Here is a 12,572-nt window from a genome sequence, read left to right as displayed (position 1 = left end):
CCGAATTTAAAGACCCAATCCAAAAATAGGCATCTCAAATGAATAGGCACTTCTCATATGAAGGAGTATAAGCAGCAAATATATTTTTTTTTAATTTTATTTTTAAATTTTATTTAAGGAGAAAAGAAAAAAAAAGCAGAGAAAGGGTACAAGTTATACAGATTTGCAGAAAAAAAATGAACAGTAGGAAATCACTAGTTAATGGATTACATACTGTCATCTTAGAAATAATTGTTCAAGTCACAAAATTAAAGCTTGTAAAGTGGACATTCCATCAATGATACTGCAAAGAGTTCTGTTCAATGATCCAATAAAACTCTGTGATATCATTTTCTATCTTATACACTTAAATATACATGCAGTTATATAGTTTAGAGCACTTTCTTTTCCTCTCTTTTGTACAATGACTATTACACATTTTGGGTTTCATTGCTCTCACGGTTCTTATTACTTTTTTGGAAGAGAGTAAAACCAAATGTGACATAACAGAACAGAATCGGTCAAGTCAAAAGGGTGGACATAATAGATAATGTGAAAACATAATACAAGGTGATCAACAATGGTTACCATGATGCCTCCCGCTATCTCTAATAGAATTGCCTATACCATTAGTTATAATACAATTGAACAAAACAGTAAAGAACAAAACCGACAAAGCCAAACCATTGGAGACATTGTAGGTCTTCAAAAGTAGATAAAAGTCAGCGAGAATGGGCGTTATAATGAATCTCATTATCTTCACAGCTGATGCCTAAATTTTCGAACCTGATACTATCCAGCAAAACAGAATAGGGGAACATCAGTTAAAAACCAGATGGTGAGAGTAATACAGGGCTTTAAATCGAGGTAATGGAAAGTCAAAGTGGGTTACTATAATATATCCTGCTATTTTTTTCCTTTAATTAAAAGGATAAAAATTTTTTAAAAAGTATTAAAAAAGTAAATAATGGAATGGAGATTGAGATAAAAGAGGGCATAACAACGAAACAGCACAGATCAAAACATAACCATTTAAGCAGAATAGCGTTTCACCACCAGATAATCCTGACATAAAAGTAGTTACCATATTGTCTCTTTCCTTGAAATCCTTGAGTACAACTTCATATACTGTAGCATTAAGTATATCAAAACAATGTAAAACCATTTAAGAGAATGACAGCATTACAGAGTATTTAGAACCGACTAACAGAAAATGAATAATGGTTTCTGGATAATCTCCTTGTCTTTAAAAGGTTTTTGCTTATACTATCGTACATAATAAAATCCAGTAAGATACAACCTATTTAGACCATTGGAGACAGAAGAACAAAAGCTAGATGAGACTTCAAAACAAGATGATACTAAATCAGTATTACCTATTAAGATGTCATTTTCTCCAAAATAGCTGTTCCTATCATCCAATCTTCTCTGCCTCATTTCTGTTGAGCTCTTATTCTGTCAGTAGCTGTCAGTTTGTCTTCTTCACTTTGTTCTCTGCTCCATTAGTTGTGGCCTCCACTATTTCTGGATTCTTTGTATTTTTCTTTTTTTAGAATATCCTGCAATACTCTCTGTAGAGTTGAATTGGTGGTTGCAAATTCCCCCAGTTCCTCTTTATCCTGGAAGTACCTTGTTTTTCCATCAATTTCCAGGGACAGTTGTGCAGGATATCTTAATCTTGGCTGGAGATTATTATCTTTCAAAGCTTGAATTATTTCCCCCCACGCTCTTCGTGATTTGATGGTTTGTGCAGAGAAATCTGCTGTAATTCTGATGGGTGCTCCCTTGTAAGTGGTCTGTTTCTTGTCTCTGACAGCTTTTAATATTCTGTTCTTGCATTGAATTTCTGGAATTTTTATTATTATATGCCTGGGTGTTGCTCTGTTTGGGTTGTAGGTAGCTGGGGTCCTGTATGCCTCATACATCTGAGTATCTTTACCTTTTGCTAAATTAGGAAAATTCTCCTGGATTATTTCTGTGAGTAGCTTTTGTAGTTCACTTGTTTGTGTCCCTACTTCTTCTTTTATGTTCTTAATCCTTAAGTTATGGATGCTCTTATCATCTTCTTGTCTTTGTATTACTGCTGTTTGTTTCTTTGTTATTTTTAAGAAGTTTTTCATTTCATTCTCCCATATTCCAAGTCTGCCCTCCAGTTCAGATAGTCTGTCCTTAGTTTCTTTCAAGCTGTTATGCCAGTCTTCGATAGACTTCTTAGTTTCTTGGTAGTCCCTTTGAACCTGCTTCACGTATTCTATGCTTTCCCTGTTTTCTCCATCAAACAATTCTCCCCTCTTTTTCTGTTCTTCCATTCCACCATCTGTTTTTTCTTGGGTGGGGCTTAGCATTTCTTTAACTATTTTGCATACTTCTAGCTTCAGGTCGTTGATAACTTCATTCCTGAATTGGTCTATGAGGCTCTCTATATGGCGCTTAATATATGTTGGTGCGGTGTCCACTATTGCCTGTTTCTCAGAATTGGGGGCCGAGGAGCCTTTCTTGTTGCTTCCCTTCCCCATATTTTCTGTTCCTTATAAAATGCAAGCTTACATAGGAGGCCCGGCTTCCCTGCCTGTCAGCCACAGCCTGATCGAATTGCGCCGGTTAGGTGTTCCCACTCACCGCTGCGCACCAGGCAGCCTACGCGGGGGCCCGCCCCTCCCGGCCTCCTCCGTCAGGCTCTGAGATCTGGGTTGGGCCAGCCTACGGGGTCCGCCGGCAGCGTCACGCAGGCCAGGCACTTTTCACCAATCCCGCCCGAGAGGGGAATGTGTGGCTGGAGTCGCCATTGTGCCCTGCTCCTGCAGGACTGCTCGGGCCCAGAAAGTCTGCTGGAGTCAAACTGTGGGGGAGTGTCAGTTTCTCTCACTAACCTCGCCACAAGTCAGAACATGCCTCCCTGCCCGTCCTGTTTTCGACTCCGTTCGCAGACTCCCGTTCTCAGAGTTTCCGCGCGTCTTTCTCTTTGCCGAGCCGATGTAGAGGCAGCCAGCCGCCGGGCGGCGGGAAACCCAAATCGCGGCTTCCAATGGTGCAGGGTCCAGCCTCAGCAGCGAGACTTTTCTGTTCCTGTTTTAGCACCAGGACTGCATTCCAAGTTGGTTTCTCTCAGCCGAGTTCGTTCCTGAGTCAGCAGAGCATAACTCCACCTGCTTATGTCTCTTTAGTCCGCACCATACCTGGCTTCTCAGCCTAGTTTTTCAGAGAGCCTCTGGTAGTTGCTGTTATCTGTCCGCCATGTTCTCCCGGAAGTAGCAGCAAATATATTAAAAAATGTTAGAATCACTGGTCATTTTAGAGTTGCAAATTAAAATACTGAAATTCCCTCTCATTCCAGAAGGAATGGCTGTTATCAAGAAATCAGTCAATAACAAATGTAGGCAGAGCCCTGGGGAAAAAGAGAGCTTCCTTTACAGTTGCTGGGAAAGCAGACTGGTACAGCCACTGTGGAAATCAATGTGGCAGTTCCTCAAAAAAACTAGAGGTTCCATTCAACTCAGCCATTCTCTCTTGCATCTTCCCGAAAAAATTAAAAACATTATAGAGTGATATATGCACATCATACAGTGATATATGTGCGACTATCATACAGTGATTTATGCACAACCATTGTAGCAGCACATGAAAGAAGCCCAAATGCACATCAACTATGGAATGGATAGAGATGTAGTTCTTTTATACAATGAGGTACTACTCTGCCATGTAGAAAGATAAACTTGACACGTTTCTAGGTAAATGGATGTACCTTGAGACCATGCTCTTAAGTGAAATAAATCAGACATATTTAAATATCTCATTATTTCTCTTATATGAGAATTCAAAAAGATAAATAAGGACAAAAATGTATAATAGGTACTGGGGAAACAGGAAGAAAATGCTCAAATGAGAAGGGGAACAAAGAATAGTGAAAGGGGAAAGGAAGGAAAGTAAAAGAAAAGGAAGGAACGGAAGAAATGGAAATAAGACTTTTGTAAATAAGGAGGAGAAAAGGGGTTGAAAGAAGGGCAGAAGATTGAGGTAAAAAAAAGAATTATGATATATTAGGTAGCTGAGTGTGGTGGCTATAAAAATCAGGAGGCTGAGGCAGGAAGATCGCTGTGAATTCAAGGTCAGCCTGGGCTATGAAGTGAGTGCAAAGTCAACTTGAACTGCACAGTGAAACCTGTCTCAAAAAGACAGGAGAAGGAGGAGGAAGATAAGAAGGAGGGGAGGGAGAAAAGAGGGGAGAGAGACAAGGAGAAGAGGAAGATACATTATGTACAGGTACAAAATTCCCTAGGATGAATGTGATCATTGTGTAATGTATATCTAAAAGGTATCAATAAAATTAATTTAAAAGTAAAATTCTATGTGGGGATGAAATTACACAATATTTGTCTTACTGCAACTATCTTATTTCCTTAAACATTTCTGGGTCATTCATGTTGTTAGAAGTTGTAAGAATTTTTCTTTTTAAAAGTTAAATAATATTCTAGTATGTGTATATGTGCATACATTAAATTTTCCTTATCCAGTTATTTGTCAGTGGACCTTTTGGTTGATTCCATACAATGGCTATTTGTGAATAATGCTGCAATGAATCTGAAAGTGCTAATATCTCTTTGACAAACAGATTTCATATTCTTTGGGTGCATACTCAGAAGCAGGATAATTGGATCTATTGTAGTTCTATTTTGAAATTTTTGAAGAAGTTCCACACTGTTGTCCAACAAAGGATGCAGTAATTTACATTCCTCCCCACAGTGTACAATTTTCCCTTTTCTCTACATCATCAGCAATACTTGCTATCTTTTGTCATTTTTATCATAGTCATTCCAACCAGTGTAAGGAGGTATCTCATTATTTTTTTATTTTAAAGAGAATAAAACAACAAAATAAAATATTAAAGCAAGTTAGAACAGAATAATGGAAGTGATACCAGACTTCAAAACAAGATAATAAGAAATCAACAATGGCTACCATAATGTCTCTTTTCTTCAAAATAGCTGCCCACACCATCAGACATAATAAAACAAAACGAAACAATGAAAGTGTTACAGGACTTCAAAACAAGGTAATAGGAAATCAACAGTGGCTACCATAATATACCTTGTTATCTTCAAAATAGTTGCCTAGGCCAGGGATTTTTATCAGTGGCTTACATGCTTGCCTGGTAAGCATAAGGTCATGAGTTTGATCCCCAGTACCAAAAAAAAAAACCTGCCCATTCCATCAGACATAATAAAATCAAACAAGACAGAATAAAGTCAAACCTAACAAAACAATGACAACAGTACAGGAATTCAAAAGAAAATAGTAGGAAATTCACAATGTCTACTACCTTCTCTTTTTAGTCACTCCCTTCTCTTTTACTTCTACAATATCTAGTATACATTTTGGATCCCACTAATTCCTTCAGTTGTTTATGCCAGTGAAATAACAAGGTGTTTACCCATGTGAGTCTGAACCATTTCACCCATGAGCATGATCAAAAGTTGCGTCCATTAACCTATGAGAGCCTTGAGATTATCCTTTATAACTGAATAGCTTTCCATTGTGTAAGAATGCCATATCTTTCTCATCCATTCTGCAGTTTATGGGCAAGCTATCCCTTCTTTTTTCTGATTTTCACACAGAGTAATGTTTTCTCTCCTTTGACTTTTAGTCTATAAATTTTCTTTCAAGTTAAATGTGTTTCTCATGTACAATGTATATATGGATATTGTTTCTTTTTTACAGCATATTTATGGATCCAGTCTTCCTCTGTTTCTTTTTATTGGTGAATTTAGGCCATTTACATTAATAATTACAAACAGCATGCATTGCCTCATCTCTGCCACGCTATCCTCCTGCTGTTGGCCCCCCACTTTTCTCTTCCATTCAGTTGCCTGCCCTGTTTGGTGATCCATCTCTGCTGCTGTTCCTAGAATCATGGTCATCTTTTATCTCCCTCTAGAATACCCTTCAGCACTACCTCTAGAATATCCTATGGAGTTTGTTTGGTAGTCATGAATTCCTTCAGTTGTTCTTCATCATGGAAGTATCTTGTTTTTTGATCAGTTTTGAAAGATAATTTTTCAGGGTACATCAATCTGGGTTGGAAGTTGTTTTCTTTCAGGATTTGAAACACTTCACTCCAAGCTCTTCTTGACTTAATAGTTGTGTTGAGAAGTCTGGCGTGATTTTGATGGATTTTTTTCGTTTATTGGTGATCTGTTTCTTTTCCCTAACAGTCTTTAATATTCTGTTATTGTGCTGAATTTCTAGGATCTTGATTATTGTATGTCTAGGTGTAGATTTATTTTGGTTATAGCTATTTAAAATTCTGTATGCCTCTCATCTGCATGTCACATGTTTGGGAAGTTTCAAAATAGCTGCCCACACCATCAGACATAATAAAACTTCTGTTCACATGTTTGGGAAGTTTTCTGCTATTTATTCTTTTTTTTTAAATTTTATTTTAGAGAGAACAGAACCAAGCAAAATAAAACAGAATAAAGCCAATCAAAATAAGACAGTGTAAGTGACACAGGACTTCAAAACAAGGCAATAAGAAGTCAACTGTGGCCACCACAACCTTTTGTCTTCAAAATAGCTGCCCATACACTCAGACAGCAAAATCAAACAAAACAGAAACAGAATACAACCAGTAAAAATAAGACAACATAATCAAACAAGATAAAATAGAATAAAACCCAACCAAACAAAACAATGAGAATGATACAGGATTTCAAAACAAGATAACAGGAAATGAGCAATGGCCACCACCCTCAGAAAAAGGTCCCCTATATATGCCATACTGCATATTGTTATCCTTCAAATAGATGATCAGACCACCAGCTTTAGACCTATGAAGTCAGTGAAACACTAAACACTACAACAATTAAGTTGTATTCCATCTCATTTGCTATCATCACAGCTTGTGTTTCTCCAAATCAGCCAGTTGCTTACCGTAGTGGGGAAGATCATTGGCTTTTCTTGTCTCCCTGCCTGCACACCAAAAGGGTCTGATGTTTGACTCTCTCCCGGTCAGCCGGTGCATGGTGCTAACTCACAGGAGGTCTTTCTGCTATTACTTAAGTAAATAGTCTCTTTATGTCACTTGTGTTCACCCTGCTTTTTTTTTTTTTTTTGTCTTTTTCCTTTTTATCGGTACCAGGGATCAAACCCACGACTGCCTGCTTGCAAGGCAGGTGCTTATGCTGCTGAGCTAAATCCCCAGCCCCAGTATTTTTATTTGACAGTTTTCATCTTGACCTATAAAGTTTCTGATGAGACATTTGCTGTCAGGCAAATCAGAGTACTCATGTATTATTTCATTCTTTTCATTTTCATTCTTTTCTCTTGATGCTTTAAGAAACTTCTCTTTGCCTTTAACTTTTGAGAGCATGATGATAATATGTCTTAGAAGAGGCTTGGTTGAGTTGAATCTCTGGTGAATTTGAATATATCCACTTTGAATATTTGTATCCCCTAAGTCTGTAGTTTCCTGTTCCTCTTTGAAGAAGTTTTCTACCATTTTGTTATCATCAAGTCCTTCTTGAACCTCAGTAATCCAAATTTTTGCTCTTTTAATGTTGTTCCAAAGTTCTCATAAGTTCCTTTATTATTCTTCATTCTTTTTTCTGTGAAAGTTAATCTTGACTGTCAACTTGATTGGTTCAAGTGGTACCTAGGAGATTAGTAAAGCACACTTTAAGGTGTGTCTTGGTGAATCATGGGACTATGACATTGGGGACATGTCTGGTTGCTGGCCACTTACTCTCTGATGCTCTTCCTCTGCTCTCTCATTCCCAGATGCTGTGAGGTGAGCAACTTTCCACAGTGATGCCCCTCCATTCAGAATGTTCCTGCCTTGGAGCCAACCAACCATGGACTGAAACCTCAGAAACCATGAGTCAAAATAAACCCTTCCTCTTTTAAATTCTATATGTCAGGCATTTTGTTCCAGTAATATAAATTTTCACTAACACAGAAAATTGCTACCAGAGAAGTGGAATTGCTCCTGTGGCTATACTTAATCATGGTTTGTAGGATTTTAGACAAGTTAGAAAATGACAGCTAGAGAAAGCTGCTATAAGCAGAGGTTGATGAGCAATTCTGGTAGAAGCTCAGAAGACCAGAGGAGCTTATAGGAATATGGACAGTAAATGTTGTGCTCACAAGGTTTCAGGTGGAATGAGGACCATACTAGGAACTGGACTAGACATCATACATGTTATACTGTGGCAAAGAACTTGTTTATATTTAGTCCATGCCCTAAAAGAGTGATGGTGAAGCTTTTAGAGACTGAATGCTCAAATTGTAACTCAAAGGTCATTTCTTTACCACAAAATGCCAACACTGCATTTAAACCTGAATACTGAGGATTTCGGTTAGCAAAAATAACTGTTATCTGACGCTTGACTGCTGGGGTGACTGTCTCACATGTCAACAGAGAGGGCTCTTTGTGCCCTCTGTGACACATGAGCCACATGTTCACCATCACTGCCCTAAAACTTGTGGAAGGCTGAGTTTAAAAGAAATGCAAATTGCAACCAGCGAGGCTGCAGATTTGGAGTTCTCCAAGCCCTTTGGTTTTCATCATGGCATTACATGCATCAAATGCCAAACAGAGTCACAGGACAATGTTTATCCTGCTTGGCTTAGATCTTGCTTTGGTCTTATTCTTTTCTATTTCCTATTCCTCCTTTTTATAATAGTAATGTTTACCCTCAAGCCATTGTATCTCGGGAGCAAAGAATTTGCTTTTTCACTGTCATAGGGGCTCATGACTAAGATATTTGTTTGAGTCTTAGAGAAGAATTTGAACCTCAGCTTTTGAGAAATTATGGTACTGAGACTTTGAGGAAGGAATTAGTACATTTTCAGTTTTATGCAGGATAGTCACATCATGCTAGGCAAAAGTATGACTTTAGCGTTGTTTTTACTTGGAGATTAAGCTTGGTTTAAAGTAGCATATTTGAGTGCCAAGTTAACAAGTTGTGGACTGTAATTGTCTTTTTTTTAAAGATGATAAAATCAAAGAAAATAAACCAGAATAAAACCAATTAAAATAAACTAGTATAAGTGGTACATGACTTCAAAACCTTACAAAATCAGCAATAGTTACAATAATTGTCTTCAAAATAGCTGAAGATACCTTTGGATATAGTAAAAATCAAACAAAATAGAATAGAATAGAAACAGTATAAACAAAACAATGAGTTCAATAAAGGACTTCAAAACAAGCCAATAGTAAATCCAAAATGGCTATCATAATATGTCTTACTATCTTTCAAATAGCTGCTCACACCATCAGAGTTAACATAATCAAACAAAGCAGAAGAGAATAAAACTTAACCCAACAAAACAACAAAAATGACATGGTTTCCAGGTGGGGATCATCTCTTGGTGAGGCCTGATTCTCTTCCGCTGAGTCCATGAATGGTGCTGACTCTCATAGAGAGGTTTGGATCTGGCTGACCCCAGTGTGGCAGTGGCCTGCTGGACTGTGATCATTACTTTTGATTGTTAACTTGAGTGACTTGAGAGACACCTAGAAGATTAGTAAGGCACACTCTTGGGTGTGTCTGGATGGAGCATGGAAGCATTACTTTGGGTACTCTATCTAGTCCCTTCTCTTTCCCTTCTAGGTTCTTCCCTGGACTCTGCTTCCTGGCCATCGTAAGTTGAGCAGATTTCCCCTGCGAAGCCTTTCTACCTTGATATTCCTGTCTTGCAATCAATCAGCCATGGACTGAGACTTGAAGTTTTCAGCCAAAATAAACCTTTCCTCCTTTAAATTATGCATATCAGGTATTTTGTCCCAGCAAGAGAAAGTCTGACTAATACATTTTTTCCCTCTAATGGGTATTTTCAAAGAGGATCACTGATTCATTTTATGTTTAATCTGTTTTATAATTTATGTAATATATTACATTTTTCAGTTCACTTAGTACATTTTTTAAGTACTAGGCTTTCTAATTCTTTTAATTAGTTCAATCTCTCTGTTAGGTTTCTCTGATAAATACCAAATTATATCTGTGTTTTATTAAATTTCCTTAAGTTTTCTTAAAACAGCAATTTTGAATTCTCTGTCCAAGAGTTCATACATGTAAATTACTTATAGTCAGTTACTGTTATCTATTTTGGCCTTTGGGAGGTCATGGTTCTAGAAAATTTCTTGATGAATAAGACTCTATCTGTGGCATAGTGCCAGGAGAACATGGCGGACAGATAACAGATACTACGGAGGCTCTCTGAAAGGCTTGGTTCAGAAGTCAGGAAGGGTGCGGAGTAAGGAGACATAAGCAGGTGGAGATATGCTCTGCTGACTCAGGAACGAACTGGGCTGAGAGAAACCAACTTGGAATGCAGTCCTGGTGCTAAAACAGGAACAGAAAAGCCTCTGTGTGGAGGCTGGACCCCACGCCATTGGAAGCCGTGATTTGGGTTTCCCGCCACGCGGTGGCTGGCTGCCTCTACATCGGCTTGGCAAGGAGAGAGACGCACGGAAGCTCTGAGAATGGCAATCTGCGAACGGAGTCGAAAACAGGACGGGCAGGGAGGCGTGCACTGACTTGTGGTGAGGTGAGTGAGAGAAACTGACACTCTACCACAGTTTGACTCTAGCGGAGGACTTTCTGGGCCCGGGCAGTCCTGCGGGAGCAGGGCGCGGTGGCGACTCCAGCCACACATCCCCTCTTGGGCGGGATTGGTGAAAAGTGCCTGGCCTACGTGACACTGCTGGCGGAACCAGTAGGCTAGCCCAACCCAGATCCCAGAGCCCAACAGTGGCCGGGAGGGGCAGGCCTCGCGTAGGCTGCCTGGTCTGTAACTCCCTGGTGCGCTGCGGTGGGTGGGAACACCTAACCAGTGCAATTCGATCAGGCTGTGGCTGACAGGGAGAGAAGCTGGGTCTCCTATATAAGCTTGCATATATAAGGAACAGAGAATATGGGAAAAGGCAGCAACAAGAAAGGCTCCTCAGCCCCCAATTCTGAGAAACAGGCAATAGCGGACACCGCACCAATAGACATAAAGCACCATATAGAGAGCCTCATAGATCAATTCAGGAATGAAGTTATCAATGACCTGAAGCTAGAAGTATGCAGAATAGTTAGAGAAATGCTAAGCACCACCCAAGAAAAAACAGATGGTGGAATGGAAGAACAGAAACAGAGGGGAGAATTGTTTGATGGAGAAAACAGGGAAAGCATAGAATACGTGAAGCAGGTTCAAAGGGACTACCAAGAAACTAAGAAGTCTATCAAAGACTGGCATAACAGCTTGAAAGAAACTAAGGACAGACTATCTGAACTGGAGGGCAGACTTGGAATATGGGAGAATGAAATGAAAAACTTCTTAAAAATAACAAAGAAACAAACAGCAGTAATACAAAGACAAGAAGATGATAAGAGCATCCATAACTTAAGGATTAAGAACATAAAAGAAGAAGTAGGGACACAAACAAGTGAACTACAAAAGCTACTCACAGAAATAATCCAGGAGAATTTTCCTAATTTAGCAAAAGGTAAAGATACTCAGATGTATGAGGCATACAGGACCCCAGCTACCTACAACCCAAACAGAGCAACACCCAGGCATATAATAATAAAAATTCCAGAAATTCAATGCAAGAACAGAATATTAAAAGCTGTCAGAGACAAGAAACAGACCACTTACAAGGAAACACCCATCAGAATTACAGCAGATTTCTCTGCACAAACCATCAAATCACGAAGAGTGTGGGGGGAAATAATTCAAGCTTTGAAAGATAATAATCTCCAGCCAAGATTGAGATATCCTGCACAACTGTCCCTGGAAATTGATGGGAAAACAAGGTGCTTCCAGGATAAAGAGGAACTGGGGGAATTTGCAACCACCAATTCAACTCTACAGAGAGTATTGCAGGATATTCTAAAAAAAGAAAAATACAAAGAATCCAGAAATAGTGGCGGGGAGGCCACAACGAATGGAGCAGAGAACAAAATGAAGAAGACAAACTGACAGCTACTGACAGAAAAAGAGCTCAACAGAAATGAGGCAGAGAAGATTGGATGATAGGAACAGCTATTTTGGAGAAAATGACATCTTAATAGGTAATACTGATTTAGTATCATCTTATTTTGAAGTCTCATCTAGCTTTTGTTCTTCTGTCTCCAATGGTCTAAATAGGTTGTATCTTATTGGATTTTATTATGTACGATAGTATAAGCAAAAACCTTTTAAAGACAAGGAGATTATACAGAAACCATTGTTCATTTTCTGTTAGTCGATTTAAGTACTCTGTAATGCTGTCATTCACTTAAATGGTTTTACATTGTTTTGATATACTTAATGCTACAGTATACAAAGTTGTACTCAAGGATTTCAAGGAAAGAGACAATATGGTAACTACTTTTAGGTCAGGATTATCTGGTGGTGAAACACTATTCTGCTTAAATGGTTATGTTTTGATCTGCGCTGTTTCGCTGTTATGCCCTCTTTTATCTCAATCTCCACTCCATTATTTACTTTTTTATTTTTATCCATTTAATTAAAGGGAAAAAAATAGCAGGATATATTATAGTAACCCACTTTGACTTTCCATTATCTCAATTTAAAGCCCTGTATTACTCTCACCATCTTGTTTT

Source organism: Cavia porcellus, unplaced genomic scaffold (assembly GCF_034190915.1).
Source record: "Cavia porcellus strain 051 isolate PalLab524CR breed Dunkin Hartley unplaced genomic scaffold, mCavPor4.1 scaffold_31, whole genome shotgun sequence".
NCBI lineage: Eukaryota > Metazoa > Chordata > Mammalia > Rodentia > Caviidae > Cavia > Cavia porcellus.
This window is presented reverse-complemented; position numbering follows the sequence as displayed.